Below are 18,132 nucleotides of genomic sequence, written 5' to 3'. Positions count from 1 at the left end.
TAGCATGTTAAAGAAATGGCTCTATTAATTTTAATTAATGAGTAATGCTTTTTAATGTAATAACAGTGGACTAAAAATCAGCCCAGACCTTGGATCTGCAACTGGCTGTGATAAAGGGTGCTAAAGAATCACTTTAGATCTTATGTAATGTCTTCAAAATTCAATTCCAAAAGTCAGTGCTGATGATGTTGATGATTACTTTAGAGGACACTGATTAAGGTTCTCTCTCTCTCTCTTTTTTTTTTTTTTTTTCTTTTTTAAATGATCTGGCCTGGTTAAATGAAATACCTGTATGGAAATACTGTACATTAATTGTACTTTTGTTTAAGCCTAGGGCCTGGTTCCAAATACACATTTAGATATATTAATCCTCTGAGAAATCTACATATAAGTGCCTTCCATCCAGCCAAAGTGAATTTTGGGATACTATCAAGAAAAAAATGTGTATGTGTTCAAATTCACTAAAAAAGCTATTTTGAGGTAATTTAAAAAGTTAAAGCTAAAACTATGGGGTTTTTTTGTTGTTTATTTTTTGTTGCTTGTTTATTTGTTGTTGTTGTTTTAAGTTTAGAAAAAAAAAATTGTTTGTACTTGCCTAAAGTACAAACAATCATCATATTTTGAAGGTTTAATATGATGATTTCATGTAGTTTTAACACAACGTTTCAAAACTGAATAGGAAAAAAAATGACTAAGAATTTTGCTACGGTGCTTACCCGCTAATTGTCAGCAGAATAATCCAATATTTCTGAATCCCATAGCTCTGGCAAGAATTCAGTTTATCCTCTAAGATTACCAAGTGCCTAAACTGGAAGGATATTAAGTTGAATATTTTTAAGAATCTATTTCTTTAACTCATTCCCTGTCCTGGTTTCATTTTTGACTGCAAATTTTGAGGGTACATGGTTGCAAAGGGCTTGGGAAAGGTGGGCACAGCTCTGTATTTGGTGCCCATAGAGTGGGTAGGCATCTGTCAATACCAGCTACAGCTCTTGACTCTGTCCCACTCTTTATGAATAAATCTGAGGAAAATAATCTCATCTCTGGAGCACTGTTTCCCATATGTATCTGAAAATGATGAGCAATTGAAAAGACAAACCTGTTTATTTCTTTCATCCGTCTTCTCTGTTTAGGTGGGAGGCTCTTCTGGTCAGAGGCTGTTCCTTACTTGAATTTGTATAATAATGAGTGTAATTAATAGCTATTTACATTTGAATTTCTCTGTGTCAGTATAAGTAAACAGACAATAAAATAGATGGTAAAAAGTTCTTCATGCCAAACCCTGATTCATCTTTTTCAGAAGAAAAAGTAGTGCCGATAATTCAAAAATCGTTCAAAATTGCCTAGGTAATCATCTTGTCCTCCTCAACTTTTCTTTACAGTCTATGGGAAAATAAAGAACAGCAAATGCATTATTTTGTGGGCTGTAAAAACAAACAAACAAAAAAAAAAAAGTTAAAAAAAAATAGGGAGTTAAATGAAAAAAAATATATAAATATGCATAATATAAATATGTAGCATGATCTTCCTTTTCCTGCTGAGGAAATAAAGCACTTGAATTTGTCCATCCAGTGTAATTTCAGTATTTCACTGTTTACAAATATAATCTATCAGTCCACTTGTTGAGGTTTGCTTTCTTGATATGTTTTTTTGTTAAACAAAGCCCATGAAATTTTTAAACAAAGACCTTTTGTGATGTGAATAAACAGAGAACAAAATGAAAGGAATCTGTGCTGATGACTTGTGAAGGTTACATTAAACACATTTATTCTTAGTTGCAGATTGTGCTTATGTGTGAGTCTCACAGTATAATTCTGCACTCAGTCCTGCTCTTGTTAATCAGTTTTTACTCTGATGTAAATGCTTTCACTTCTTGGAGTTACTCCTAATTCATAACAATGTAAGCAAGGAGAGATCAGGCCATGAGTGTTTTTCCCATATCTGTAACTTGTCAAAAGATAACAGCTGAAGAATATTATCATCTCTAAGGGACTGAAGCAAATATTTGTAAATGTTAATATCTTGAGAGAAGATGAGATTTTACTTATCCTAGAGGCATTTGTTTGTAACATTGACACATAATAATAAACCCCACAGTGAATGATAAAATAACATATACAAATTCTGACTTTCTGAATGTTTGTTTGCCAAATTGGCAATGAGATGATGGATAAACCAAAAGCCTTAAAACATCTGGGATTAATCTTTAAAATGGATCTAAATCTGTTCCAGTTGATGTTGGTTGTAGAAACCCTATGACTATCTTGAAGGTGAGCAGGAATGGGGCACATTTTGGTATTTTCTGTTTTACTTTAGCTTGACTGTAAGATTTTCAGAGGACCTCAGTGGACTTCATCTTATGTTCTTAGCTAAACTGCACAGCATCAAGCTGTGGTGTTTGTCTCTCCATGCTGTATTACTCGAGTCTCAGTGAGTGGTTTCTGAATAAACAAATGTGACAAAGCCCGGTAAAATGAATGTGAATTCCAGCAGTAAGACAAATTATATGGTGTAACTGTTGTTAAGGTACAATTTCGTTTGTGAGTAACTGGACTTTTCAACTCAGTATAATATGGCCTGTTGTGGAATGTGAGAAAAGGAGAATGTGAAGGTGCCCCCTGTTTGTTATTGTTTGTTTGATTCTTTCTGTTGGTGATGGCGTTTTGTTGTTGTTGTTGTTTGTTTGTTTAGATACTAAGTTCAACATTTTAATGACAGAGCCCCCATGCCAACAGCAAGAATTTCAAACCACTCTTCAGTATCATAGAATCATAGAATGGCCTGGGTTGAAAAGGACTTTAAGGATCATCTAGTTTCAGCCCCCGTGCCATAGGCAGGGACACCACCCACTAGATCAGGTTGCTCAGGGCAGGTCATCTAACCTGGTATTAAACACCTCCAGGGATGGGGCATCCACAGCTTCTATGGGCAACCTGTTCCAGTGCCTCACCACCCTCTGAGTGAGGAACTTCCTCCTAACCTCAAATCTAACTCTTCCCTCTTTTAGTTTAAAGCCATTCCCCCTTGTCCTATCATTATCTACCTAAGTAAAAAGTCCTTCTCCATCCTTTTTATAAGACCCCTTTAAGTACTGAAAGGCTGAGATGAAGTCTCCCCAAAGCTTCTCTTCCGTAGGCTGAAAAGCCTGTTTTCTCAGCCTGTTTTCACAGGAGAGGTACTCCAGCCCTCTGATCATCTTCACGGCCCTCCTCTGAACACACTCTAACAGCTCCACATCCTTCTTGTGCTGGGTGACCCAGCCCTGGATGCAGCACTACAAATGAGACCTCACAAGGGCAGAGAAGATGAGGGACAATTCCCTCTCTCAACCTGCTGCCTACCCCTCTGTTGATGCAGCCTAGGATGCAGTTGGCCTTCTGGGCTCTAAGCACACACTGCTGGCTCATGGCGGTCTTTTTGTCCACTAGAACCCTTAAGTCCTTCTCTGCAGGTCTGCTCTCAGTGAGTTCTTCTCTCAGACTGAGTTCATGTCTGGGATTGCCCCAGCCCAGGTGCAGCACCTTGCACGTAGATTCATTGAACCTCATTAGGTTCATGTTGGCCCACTTCTCAAGCTTATCCAGGTCCATTTGGATGACATCCCTTCCTTCTGTTTTATCAACTGCACCACTCAGCTTAGTGTCATCTGTAAACTTGCTGAGGATGCACTTGATCCCACCATGTTGTTAATAAAGATATTAAACAGTACTGTTCTGAGGACAGATCCCTGAGGTACACCGCTTGTCACTGGCCTCCACTTGGACACAGAGCTGTTGACCACAGATGTCTGGGTGTGTCCTTCAAGCCAATTCCTTATCCACCTTCTATTTATGTAGAAGGTGAGAGAGAGAGCGTAATAACAGGTATAATCCTGGTCTGCATTCATCTATTATCACTTCTGTTTCTCCTGACCTCAATATAGGAGTGCAACCAGGCTTTTTAATCTCCCTTGTTGTACCTGCTCCTTCAGTCATATCGGGAGCTGACTGAACTGCTCATCATGAGCAATTTATCAAGTCTGCTGAGGGGATTTTTTTTTTTTTTCAGAAAGAATCAGTGAGTCAGAAGCCAGGCAGCAATTTCTAAATATTACCCAAGCATTTACAAATCTAATTCAGGACCCCATGACTCTTGTTTCTAAGTGTTCACGCCACATTTAGAAACAGGACCTACAATTTTACCCCATCCTGTTTCTCACTTCAGAATAGGAGTTGAGTACGAAGCTTAGCTTTATTTTTTTAGTTTTGTTTTCTAATTTATTGACAATGTATGCATTTAATAACTATAAAAAAGGAGGGAGGGATGAGCTATGAACTGCTCATTTTTGAGTGTCTAACGAATGGTTAGTCACCTCATTCTGTGCCATGGTTTTTAAAATCATTTGAAAGGGCTGCAAGTTCCACAAGGAATCACTGGGGTTTGTGTCTCCCTGGTAGAGGATTAGAAGCATTTGACAGAGGCAGAGAAACATAAAAATATTAAAGCAAAGAAAATTGTAATGGAGTTAAAATATTTTCCTGTACTCTTTTCATGTCTTCCTGTTGGCTGGTTTCCTGGAATCTAGTTTTAAAATACCTGGGCTCCTTACAGGCTGAAAGAGAGAGGAAGATATAAGCCTGATTTATTGGCTGTCTAGCAGACTTTACTTTCAATTTTCTCTTGTCACATTTCCAATGAGTAATTGGCCATCCTAAATATAGGATGGCCAGGTAGGCACTTTCAGCATCTGTATGCTTGCTTGTCTGATAAAGATAAAGTTCATGGATAAATGTTCTCCCATGTGCATTTGTATCAGATATTCTCAATTAAAAGTTTCTACCTAAGGTCTCGTGTATAATAATAATAATAAAAACAACAACAACAACAACAATAATATTTTTTAAAAAAAGAAAAATCAGAAAAGTGAGCAAAAGATAATCTAAATGTTCCAGATCCAAGCTTTTTCTCTGAAGTCTCTATTAGATCAGTTCTACCATTTGTGTAATTTGAGCGTTATTCATTTTTCTCTTTCCATCAGGGAGCAAGAACTCTCCCCAATTTATTACTACCACTTTATCAACTAAATTTTGTAGAGTTCGGTATTCCTCAGATTTTCAATTCCCATATGGACCTTCAGACCTCATATTAGAAAAACAGATAAAAACACAAAAGACCACAAATAATATTTACTCTGAGATTTTAACCCTTTTGACATTTCCATCCATTTTTTCAAATTTTCTTTCTTTTCTGCCTCTGCCTCTGCACTATCTTCTACTCTGCAATATCTTCTCCTCCTTTGAATTCTGATTTTTCTTGTATTTTTTATTGTATTTTGCTGGCACCGTTTTCTGTACAGTCCTTCACAAGTTCATTCTGCACTCATTTAATGACATTAGTCCCACTAGGGCACAATACTGTTGCAAAATCCAGTCTTCTCCTCTTCCCTAATTCTTCCGGAGCAGTTTCTTCCTCCCTCCCTCTCTTTGATTTCTACATCTAGTCACATCTTCCCTCCTGCTACTTCCATTTTCCTTTCTTCCTATATCACGGAGTCTTCAATATTCATCTTTGTTCCTTGCTTCCTGTGATCACCCTTCACTTCTCAAAATACTCGACCAGCAGACAATGAAAAAAATCATGAAACTTGTTGGAAGCAGCACATGAGACAGAAATGAAGGACACAGAGAGAAAAGGAAGGAAAGAAGGAAGGAAGGAAGGAAGGAAGGAAGGAAGGAAGGAAGGAAGGAAGGAAGGAAGGAAGGAAGGAAGGAAGGAAGGAAGGAAGGAAGGAAGGAAGAAAATAGCCAATGCATTGTGAAGTGGATTTAGTCTGTACATTTCCTATTTCTATCCATCTGTCCAAAACAATTCAATTCTGTTTCAACTACTGCTGTTGTGCTATTTATACTATACAGGAATATGGAAGAGAATAACACATATCCCCATCAGGGTGCATTAGTTATACAGTTTCCACAGCACTCACTAGAATTAACTGCTCTCAAGAAAACATAATGCTGAAGAATTAAAATTCTTTGAAAGTTGGTAACTTTATATTTGATCAACACTTGCATGCTTCTGCCCTATCATTAAGTTTCTTTATCTTGTGCTATGCTGTGCCAAATTTTTTCAATTTGTAACTTATTCATATGAATCAAAAGCTTTTGAGTATGTTTGACAAGACTTCTTTAGCAAAGTCATTAAGAGACCTCTTCAGAGGTAGAAGTTATTCAGATTATACACAAAACCTCTTGTGTACATGTAACAAAAATTTTCTCCCTTCTCTCTCTCTCCTTTCTCCTATTTTTTTTTTTTTCTTCTTTGGGGGGGGGGGGGAAGGTATATGGGGAAGAAGTGTTCTATCAACTAAATATAGAATAATGCAATAAACAAACACATTCCTGTAAGTAATGGATGTTTCCACTTCTGTGCAAAGCAGTGCCACTCATGGGGTTATAAAACACTGAAAATGGAAATGTAGCCTAAGGAAAAGTTTTGCATTCTAAGATCAAAAGTTATCTTAGAGACCGTGGATATTAAAAAGACAACATACTACTTCTTCCCGCAGAAAAAGACAAGTAAAGGTAGAAGGTATGAAGTCACTGAGCAACCTGTCTAGAAGAAAAAGGTTAAAAAGCTGAACAAAATGCTTGAAGGCAGAGAGAGGCATGCAGCTGCCATTATCTTACTGATTTCTTTGTGTTACAATTCAGGCCAACACCATTTGTTATAGCTGTGTTAAGAATTGCTTTTAAAAAATAAAAATAAAAAAAAAATGAACGGAAAGGAAAAAGAATAGAGGTCTGAATTGGCCTTTTTTCCCCCTCTTCTTTCTAGTCTCCAAAGAGGTGAAAAAACAGACCGCATTTATGAGGAAAAGTGTGGTTTTTCTGCCAGTATTTTGGGCCTGAGTAAAACAAACTAGTGTGGTCTGAACTAACAGTTCACCAAACCTTCTGTGTAGATAAGGGGACACAGCTCGTTGTCAAGTGTTCCAGCTTAAAACAAACATTAATTTCCAGGGTGAGTGAAAAACTGTTGGCTCTAGATTTGAGCTTGTTGAATCAGATGTCTTTTCAAGATGGTATATTATCTGTGGAGTGTACTTTCTTTCACTTTTCACATTAAAGAATTATTATTCAAATAGACATGGTGAGAGTAATAAGTAGCAATTAAAATGATCTTGTATTCTACGGATTCACTGGGACGATTGCCCACGCTGCCTGTTTCCCTGGCAGACTAATTCCTACCAGTGAAATATTTATTCCAATTGCAATTTAAAAATAAATAAGCAATATCTATTAAAGATTTAGCAAAGAAACCAGCATGCACATTTACAGCATACAACAGTATGTGAGATACAGATGAATCTCTGTGCTTGGATCAGGTACTACCTCAGATGTGCAACAATTTCTAGCACATGCTATCTTTTCTGATGGCTACCTCTGTAAGTCTGATTTCTGTCATGTCAGCAAAATGCACATGCAAACCACATCTGTAAAATGTTCCCATGGCAGTTTGAATGGTACTCCTTTCAGCTATGCTAAAAAAGAAGTCCACAGTGGCTACCAAATTTGGTACTGGCATAATCCTGTTGCAGCTAGCAATGCTGCAGTAAGCTGACTGCTGGATGTGAGTACAAGGACAAAAACTGTGGGAGCAATGAAATCTGACAAATGGCAGGGTGTTGGGGGGGGGGGGGGGGGGGGGGGTAGGGGGGAAGGTTCAAGAGTGCTTAAAACACTCTTATGCACCTGCCAGGTGTGTGGATACATGTGTGTTATGGCTGGCTGGGCTCACAGCAGGATGGCCACATGCTCCTGGAGCTGCTCATGAAGGTGTCTTGCACCCAGTGGCAGCCCAGTGTCCATGCACAGGGCCAGCTGCATGTTGACCCTTCTGGACTTGCTTGTTTACAGCCCTGTGAAGCCTGGCCCCACAGAGTGTTTCCTGACAGATCCTCAGCTCCCTGGCAGACCTTTGGGCTCACTCACGGTGAACATGGTAGTAGGTATAAAGGTAAGGAAACCAGGGGATGGCAGCAAAGAGGGCTTGAGTTGCTGGCTGATGTCTTGAGCAGCCTTAATAATGAAGCTTGAAAAGGGTTGTGTCCAAAATTTTAAACAAATACGCACTATTGTGCCTGATACAGATACATAATTATAATCAGCTTATTCAGGGATTGGTAGTATTCATCATTGGTACTATTGTAAATTTGTACTGTTGCAGATAGGAGTCACACAGCTTGGGGCCTTGTACCTTCACCTATTGTTTTCCCTGTGTTATGATAAATTTTCAGCAACACTTGATTAAAACTGCCAATTTGTTGGGTATAAAGAAAATCTCTCGACACTACCAGGACTAATTACGTTGTCCTTGCCAAAGGGGTAGTTGAATAATTGCATGCGATTATTGCACAGCTATGGTGCTTTTCATGTCAGTGGCAATGCAATGAAGATTGATTCCTTTTAATTAATCATTCAAAAATAACCCCTCGCATCATTCCCCAAATAGGAGCAAATATGTTCCTACATCTTTCTTCCGAAAGGCTCCTGTATGCAATTGGTTCCCTGATGAGATAGCACTGCAGTGCATGTGTGCATGTCCTAGATAGGAGGGCCTGCTTTGTAATTATTTCGTGATCCATGTCTTCTTATTCTATCATTTATACTTGAATATGCTTTATAATTTTGATAGCCACAAACATAAGAGCATAGCAGGAAAAACTAACTTTTACTAATTGAACTCTGGACAATTCATGAAAGAGTGTCACCAACTCTGATCTCATTTATATTTTCCTACTATTTCCTTGTCCCTGAATCTAGTAGTCTCATGTAATCATGCAGCATTACATGGTAAAATTCTTTATTGTAGGAAAATATTGTCTCTATAAAATATTTAGAAGTCATCAGCCACATCCTGCCATAACTACAGTTCTCACTAAATATCTATATTCACAACAGAAGTTAACAACTTGTATTTATTTATTTTATATATCCATTTATACTTTATTTTCTAAAGACTATAGCATTCTCTTATAAGAAAAGTGATTTATCATTTAATTCTGTTTCTATAGTGATATTAAATTCTCAAATAAACTAATGGGATGATTATCTTTTAAATGGATCAACTACTTATAATTTTTGATGATAAAATATTTGTGCATCTTATGAAACTGTGAGGAAATGATAAATAAAGATACATATGATAATGTTTCTGAAAGATCTAAATTGTTCTAACATATTTTGTAATTTGGGACTTGGGAAAAAAAAAAAAAAAAAGGTTATCACTTTATCCACATTATAACATTATAGTGTCTGTTTGCGTCAAAACCTACACATGTGGTTTCCATAGTACTGCTAAGAAAAGGTTTATGTTTGTGCATAATTACAACAGCGAAGCTGTTATATAACTACAGGACATGCGTAAAAGTCTTTATGCACCTAAGATATCAAACCCGAATCATTGTTCATATTGTTTTATTGTACTGCTTACATGTGGTGGGTACTATTCATCACTTTGCTTGCAAGCATGTTCAATGGCAATGGCTCCTGCATGTTGGAAGACATGTGGACAACAAGGCCAGTGGGTTGTGGATTTGCAAAGTAACAACCATTTGATTTAGTAGAGGCTGCTGGGATAAGGGTGTAGGTACTGGCCAGATAACTTCAACATCCTACAATATACTGCTTATGGAGGAATACAGTACAGAGGGATTTAAAATTACCTTGTTGCCAAATACAGTCTCTAAAAAATACAGCCATAGAAAAGACTTCAAGCCACTGTTGAAAGCACAAACTAAACCACCTTTGTCTGACACAGCGGGAGTCCCTGTGAATTCAGCAGGCCAAAATCAAATGTCTGCACCTATGTATGCAGTCCTTGTCAATCACTGCAGGCAGAGGCTTGTTTGTCAGAGGGAGATTTTCTCTGTAATTGCAGACGGTCTTGGAAACTTGCAGATGCTTCTGCAAGCATCCTTGGCTTCTGGTCAGGATCCCACAGGTTCAGTACAGCCTCTGTGCATACCACACCATGAAGAAACCATCTAGAAGTGATTCTTCTTTAATGACCCCAGAGGCTAGAAGAACCTCCTGCTTTGAACCGAAGAAGGTAACAGTTTATCTCTTTACAGACACCTATGAGAATGGTTTAACCATATATAATGTATTAAATTTGTTATTGGAAACAAGTGCTTGGACATTATCCATGTAATGTCAGAAAGGAAAATAATGTTTTACTGCTCTACTTTCTAGTTTACCAAGCCATCTCTCTAGGGAACCTATTTAGTAGAAAGAAGTACACAAAAGAGAGGTAGCACTGAATGTAGATGTTATAAATTCCTCTGGGGTTTAAGAAGCTGAACCACCTATTTCATTCCTGCAAAAGCTGGTTTCTCTATATGCTGATTGCACATTCATTCTTTAATCTTTATATGTTTAAAGCTTTTTTTTAAAAAAAAAAAAAAAAATTATCCTGTAAATTGTTGAACATTTGCAACAGATATAGAAAATCACAGTTGGAAATCTGCTAACACTATGAAAAAGTAAATTGGAGCCACGGCAGGAAATAAACTTTATATATAAGGATTTGAGAGCTCACCAGAATTCAAGAGTGTATATTGTGGTAAAAGACACTGTGCTGCCTATAAACTCTGTTTTAGAAAAGAACCTCAGGTGGACTAATACACTGGCAGCAATTAATATTAGATTTGCACAGTTTATGAAGCAGAACTACATATTTTGAACAGGATTTCCTGGGAATTGGACTTATGAACACCAGAGCTGTTGACTGGGTGAAACATTTATACATATATAAATGTATATAAAATGTATATGTATTATATATATATATATAAAGCTTTCTCTTTTCTTTTCTTGTGGCACAAAGGACTGTCATGGTACAAGTTCTTACTTTTGGACCCTGCCTGCCAAATGAAGGCTTCAGATAAAATGAAAAAGCAAGCAGTCCCATTTAATTAGGTATACATTTTTGATGGAAAAGAATAAACCTCCATACCACTGCTGTGTTTCCTTCTGGAGCATGTTATTAAGACTAATAAGGCAATAGCCTCAATATAGTGACCTTAGATCATACCTCTACATGAGCTGATTCAAATTTCTTTGCATGTTTTTAGTTGTGTACAAATCTCCAAAGTGTATTTGCTTTGTTTCTGATAACCAAGATTGCTAGTGTAGCTGTAATATGAAAATTCAGGTTTGTGACAAAATATCTACAGAAATGTAAGCCAAAGCATAGAAAAAACTGCATCCTTTTTGTAGGATGAAATATGGCAGATGACGCTGTGCAAGAAGGGTTCTCTCTGCTTTGTGTAAGAGAACTCGAGTATGCTGTTCACATCTTGAAGATTTACTTCCATGATACTACATTCCTTGATAGCATAGAATGTGAGTAGTTCATGGTGCCTCTTATAGATATTCTCATCTCACTAACATGAGCATGACAGAAGTGCAATTTTCTGTATTCTACAGTGGGGGATCTGTTGCTCAAAAAGATAAGTGACTTGCTTTAGGTCACTTAGCAAAGTTGTTGTAGATCAAGGCTTTGTGTTCAGGTACCACAAGTCCTGGACCTACAACTTTTCTTGTTCTCTTTTTGACCTCATAAATTTTGGTTTGCCCTGTTAGTAGCCTAATACACATAAAAGTGGCAGCTAACACCTCTAGCCAAGCCATTCTTCCCCATGTGGACAGCAAAATCTCTTGGTCATTGGAAATGCCTGAAATGGGAATGGGATCATGCTCCCACTTCATCCCTTTATGATGTTTTAATGATCTGATTACCTTTTACATTCTGATTGTTGTGCTGTAGCAAGTGCTACTGGGGCAATGAATATGCTGGATTTTTCCACCAAGGTTAGATATCTATCTGTTTCATCTTCAGATCATGACAGAATAAGAGAAGCCAAGGATTAACTTTCACAAATAAAGAATGCTTTACCTATATAGTCACTTACTTGCTTTCTTGCATCCAAAAAAAAAAAACAAAAAAAAACCAAAAAAAAAAACCAGAATAAATAGGAAAACACCTATTGAATTAACATATGAAAAACAAATGGATTTTCTCTATCACTTCTTTGGACTAAGATGTCTCTAATTTTTTGCAAAGATGAATTTTAGGTGCCAAAGCAAGTGCACAGGAGTGAAGAAAAAGCAGTTTAAAAGCTGGCTATACTTTCTCTGATCATCCTTGTATCTACATTTATTAAGAGAATGACAGAAAGTAAAACTCTTCTACATTTGCTAATAAAAAGAATTTGGCAGCTGTGACTGAAAGGTATTTTCAAGTCAATTAGATCAACATTTTTCTTTGGAAAGTGCAATGTACATGGCTGATAATGACATAAAATATCTATCTTTTGACCCTTTATTTACAACATTGTGCCAAGTTCTAAATGTAATATAACTCTTAGCTTTTGGTACTAGACTTGGAATTACTCCCAAGCAAGATATGACTCTAAATTTGCCACACTGATGTGTATTCACTGAGTTCAATTAAATAATTCCTGGTTTACACACCCACATGTGAGGTCAGAATCAAGAGAGCAGTTCAAGTGAAAAACCTAAAAGATGGCTGAGGTATATTGTGGGACAACCACATTAATAAAAAGGTGTATATATATATATATATATGTATATATATATATATATACCTTTTTAATATATATACCTTTTTAATATATATATTTATTAAATATATATATATTTAATATATATATATATACGTGTGTGTTCGGGACTTAAAGATACCTCAGTTTCACACAGGTATAGCCAGCTCTCTGTGTTGTGGGAATGTTCTGCCTTTTTCATTTCTGGGGAACTGAAGTACTGAATGTACAATACTTACCCTTATCTTTCCTCCCTGACAGCAAAGGAATTCTACCCGTGTGACATGTCATTTGAAACTAGCAGACAGCATTTCTTGGCTGCACTGTGTCAGTCAAATAACTTGGAAGGTAAAATTCACTTTACCATTAACTTTTTAATCTCTTGTTGTTTTTTTTTTTGTTTTGTTTTGTTTTGTTTTGTTTTGTTTTGTTTTTTGAAAGACCCATAATAGAGTCACAAAATATCTTGAGTTGGAAGGAACCTACAAGTATCATAAAGTCCAACACCTGGGTTCCCAAAGGACCACCCAAAAAATCAGACACTATGTCTGAGAGCATTGTCCAAACACTTCTTGAACTCCAGCAAGCTCAGTGTTGTGACCACTGCCCTGTGGAGCCTGTTCCAGTGTCTGACCACCTTCTCAGTGAAGAACCTTTTCCTGATATCCAGCCTGAACTGCTCCTGAGCCACCCCGAACCACCCCGTTTGTTTTGTTGTTGTTGGTGGTGGTTAGTTGGTTGGTTTGTTTCTAACTGCAGAATGCTTTTTTATTTTATTTTATTTTATTTTATTTTATTTTATTTTATTTTATTTTATTTTATTTTATTTTATTTTATTTTATTTTATTTTATTTTATTTTATTTTATTTTTACACCACATAAAGGTAAATAAGAAACTGTGAGAGAACCTGTTCAACAAAACTTTGTAGGAGTGATCAGGCTGGCTACAACTCTGACTAAAATTACAGAATAATAAAACAATGAGTGAGGATTATGATAGTAGCAGGTGTTTTAGTAAGTTGAGAGCTTATGGGTGAGAGTCAAAGACTGCACCAATAAATGATGGTTTGTGGTCGGGGTCTACTACAGGCCACTTGATCAAGGGAATTTGTGGATGAGGCCTTCTTGTTTCAACTACAAGATGCATCACACTCACACACTCTCATCCTGATGGGAGACTTCAACCACCCAGATGTCTGCTGGGAAAACTACACAGTAGGCTGTAAGCAATCCAGGAGATTGTTAGAGTGTGTTGAGGATAACTTCCTGGTCCAGGTATTAGACACACCAACCAGAGGACAAATGCTACTGGACCTGGTGCTCTGCAGTGTGGAAGAGCTCACTAAAAGGGTAAAGACTAGAAGCAGTCTGGGCTGCAGTGACAATACACTGGTTGAGTTTGTGATCTCCAGAAATATGGGACAGGCAAAGAGCAAAATCAGGACCCTTTATTTCTGAAGAGCAAACTTCAAGCTATTTAAAGACCTAGTAGATTCTGTCAATGCCGCATCCCTGGGGGTGTTCAAGACCAGGTTAGATAACCTCCTTGAGCAACCTGATCTAGTGGGTGGCATCCCTGCCCATGGCAGGGGGGTCGAGGTGATCCTTGATGTTCCTTCCAACCCAGGCCGTTCTATGATTCTATGGTAGTAACACTAGGCATGACATTTTGATGATGCAACATCAAAAATCTGGATGCTGCAATACGTACTTGGAGCAGAACTTGGTTCAGCTCCAAGAGCATGTCACTTGGAGCACGTTACAGGCAAAGGCATGATGTATAGCTGGTTTAATGAAGGGAAAAAAATGACCTTAGAGAAATGTTGCGGTTCTGAGATATTTCTGCAAGAAGTTGTTTGACAAACAACTGACTTCGGAGTAGATTTCAAGACTGCAAGATTTTGCAGAAAGGATATTTGAAGTGAGCTTCTATGACAGATTTAGGAATCATCAAATCAAATGCTCATAATTATACTCCAAATGCGCTATTTAAGACAGTACAGGTGTACAGCTGCAAACTTATTTTTGCAAATATAATTTTACGCCTCTACCGAGTCATCCACTATCAAGCTTCAGCTTGGGAGACCTAGACCAATGGTGCAATAGATGGCATTTAAGAGAATGTGGTTCAAAAATTCCTATGCCAGAGCTGACGTATCTGTGAGAGATAGTGTGGCCTGTTCAGAGATTTTAGCCCCAGATATAGGTGCAGTAATTCTAAATTACCTCTGTAGACTCCCTGTTGCATTTTCTGTCTCTGGGCACAGGTGGGTAAGTTACCCAGTACCAGACTGATCCCACTCTGATGTTGCCAATTCCCAAGCATCAAGAAAGCTAGAGGTGAAACTAAAATACAGCCTTTCTGAGATAGGGATAAATTCTTTTTTTGAAGAAGAGCAGACTAGACCAGAAAATAATTAGTAATAGTAATAGTAATAGTAATAGTAATAGTAATAGTAATAGTAATAGTAATAGTAATAGTAATAGTAATAGTAATAGTAATAGTAATTAATAGTAACAGTAACAGTAATAGTAATTAATAGTAATAGTAATAGTAATAGCAATTAGTCATTAGCCTGAGATTTCACAGTGGCACAGACAAGAATAGGATGTAGTGGATATCATCATGTTGGCTCTCCAATTCTCCTATTAGGTCGTATATATATATACATATATATACACACACACACAACAAGAACTGATATTTACACAAAACTGATATTGTCAAGAAGGACTTAGTCACTACATCATAAGTCTGCGTGTGACCCTGTACCTAATTCTCATGTTACTGTGCTGAGAAAAAGTGCTATTTACAGGTGAGCATTATTTCCATGTTGAGAAAGAAAAGAATCATAGACTTGGTAAAATGGAAATACTGTGAGTAGATGAATTTTTTTTATAAAGAGACGTGAACAATAAACACACTGCAGCAGCTGTAACACTGTTTTGTAAGATGACTACAAAAAGAAAATAAGCTGAACATAGGAAAATCTTATTTGGGAGTAATAAAAGCTTGTATTCTACAGAGCATTGTTTTTCAAAGTTTAAAAAGAAAACATCTGGCAGTAATTTTTCCATAGATAGTTTGTCATCTAGCTATTTGAATCTTAGAACACAATTAAATATAAAGGAATATTACCTTATGCAGGATGGTTGAAATTATACCATTTCTGGCTGAGGGTATAATCATGAAATTCCTTATTTAATTACCACCTGCATTTATCCAACTGTTTAAAATTAGAATCTAGCACTACCTATTGATTTCCTATTGATGGATATCATCTATGCTCTAATAAAATTACACTCTTTCAAAAATCTACCAGCAGAGACCTTTATAACATATGACATGGTTTAAACATACTTTATTTTACACCACAGAGAATTTGCATTTCATCTCTCAGCCTCTAACAAAGCTGCTGTAAATGATTTAGCTTGGCTTTTAGATTTCAGTCATTTCATTTCAATTTGGGCTCACTCTTGTATAATTCCTAGGTTTTGTTCAACCAAATGAAGACTACTGACACTTAGCATGTGGAATAACATGTCAAAAAATGGGATGCTTAAATTCATGGTTTGTAGATTTTGTACAGATGTGAAATAAAGTATTTTATGCATGCTAAAATCACAGTAAAATGTAAGTGAAACCTAATTGTAAAATGCAAATGAGGCGTAATTGTTTACCATGCACTTGTATTTGAAATCCTACTGTGTAATGCATGGCAGAACATTTCTAGGCTATGTCAGAGCTCCAAAACAGAGTCCAAAATACTTTGGCTGTAACAAATACCTTGATTGTTCATGAGCCAAATGGGGAGAGCTTTTCAGATGAAGAAATGAATCTTCTCTAATAAAAATGAAAAGAATTGTCACACAGAAAATAATTAAGTAACAAAACTTTATTGTACACTATAATAGATCCAAAATGATTAATTTTGGTTTCCAGGGGAACCCCAATTTCCTATCAAGCTTATTAGTCAGGTAAGCTTTCATCCAAAATACAGTCCATGTCAATGGAAGTTATAATTCTAATTCCTGTAGAAAGCCTTCTAAACAACTAAAATGCCAAAATAATGCATCAACTAAGGCACCAATTTTTTTCTAGCACAGTGACAAGCTGGCTGCGAAATGATGTCAGAACATTTTAAAATCTGGGCTGCTAAAGACCATTTTAAGATAAATGTTGGGATACAGAGGAATAAGGGTTTTTTTTCTCCCTACACATTGCCATTCAATATATCTTATGTGTTTTCCCTGAGCATATTACATTTCTTCAAATATCATTTTTTAAAACTGGCTTTAATGTCTAACTAAAAATACGTAATTTTTCACCAACTTAAAGAATATTTATATATGTTGAGACCTGATCCTATTCTTATATTTGCATAAGCTACATTTAGACAAAATGAATCTCCTTTTAGAAAACGGAGAGAAAATTCAGCACTATATTACCAATTTCAAATTCCATTCTTGGTTATGATCAGAGTTAATCTTGGCGTCTGTACATCTGACAGGGTGCATGGTCCTGATTCTGACCATTATCATGAGCTGTTTATATAGTAGTGTAACTATCTTTCCAGTGCAACTGCTTCTTTCTTTTATCAGTGCAGGGAGTATCAGTATTATGTGCACTGATTTTTATATGGCACCCAGTTTTGAGGTAGAATAGTTAGGTGGTGTATTTTATAGAGCATTGAATATTTACCAAAAAGCAAACAAACAAACAAACAAACAAAACAAAACAAAACAAAACAAAAAAACATATAGGACTGTGGACTGTAAGATTCTTCAGTTTTCTTTCAATCAGCAACGGTTTTTTGGGCATGATTGTTTAGCCAGCCAAAATGTGGATAGTCTCTGACTTCAACAGTCAGAGAAGAGTGAAAGAAAATTTACTGACATTACTGCCACTTCACCCAGCTCTTTTTCTGAGTGAAAGATTAGCTCTGTGACTGTTAAGACACCAAAATACTTCATCTATTCCCATCTCTGTTTTATGCAAGCTTTCCAAAATACCTGAAACTTCAAGAACAGCCTGGTTCAGCCTGACACCTGTAGCAGACAGGAGTACTGTCTCATGTTTATTCTGTGCTTGTTTCTGAGGTCATACAGAATACACATTAATGTATTTAATGCAAATCTGGAGGGACAGACATTATTGAATTTATATCTGGCAACAGGTTGAACATCAATTTTCTTCCTCATCCTCTTGATCACACTATGGTTTATGCAACTGTGCAATTCCAGTGTTCTGGAATTCTCATAGAGGGAGGGGAATGGATTGACTCTGTTTTGCATTGCTTATAATTTTGAGTTTATGGGCAAATGAGTTTGCTTAATTGATGGTTTTACCTCAACTTCCCTTGAACATTGAAACCACAAGCGGATCCACTGATTTGGTTAACCACAAAATGTTTAAGAATGTTTTTCTCCCAAAATATTTTCGTTGGTAGGAATAAACTTTATTTCTTTCTTTAGTTTCATCTGCAGACCTCATTGGCGCCCTACTTATTTCATGTCTTCTGTCTGCC

The 18,132-nt window shown here is 36.7% G+C and overlaps 1 long non-coding RNA gene across 1 annotated transcript in view; it reads left to right on the top strand.

Annotated features, from left to right (window-relative positions):
- The window catches only part of LOC119714465 (uncharacterized), an 85,364-nt gene that overhangs the window by 63,188 nt on the left and 4,044 nt on the right, over positions 1-18,132 (top strand). The window contains exons 4-5 of the long non-coding RNA XR_005261697.2: positions 7,896-10,958; positions 12,866-12,952. This is a non-coding gene — a long non-coding RNA (uncharacterized lncRNA). The remainder of the gene's footprint in view (positions 1-7,895; positions 10,959-12,865; positions 12,953-18,132) is intronic.

Source organism: Anas platyrhynchos, chromosome Z, assembly GCF_047663525.1.
Source record: "Anas platyrhynchos isolate ZD024472 breed Pekin duck chromosome Z, IASCAAS_PekinDuck_T2T, whole genome shotgun sequence".
NCBI classification, from domain to species: Eukaryota; Metazoa; Chordata; class Aves; order Anseriformes; family Anatidae; genus Anas; species Anas platyrhynchos.
The sequence above is the reverse complement of the archived record's forward strand: the minus strand, read 5'-3'. Positions and strand labels throughout refer to the sequence as shown.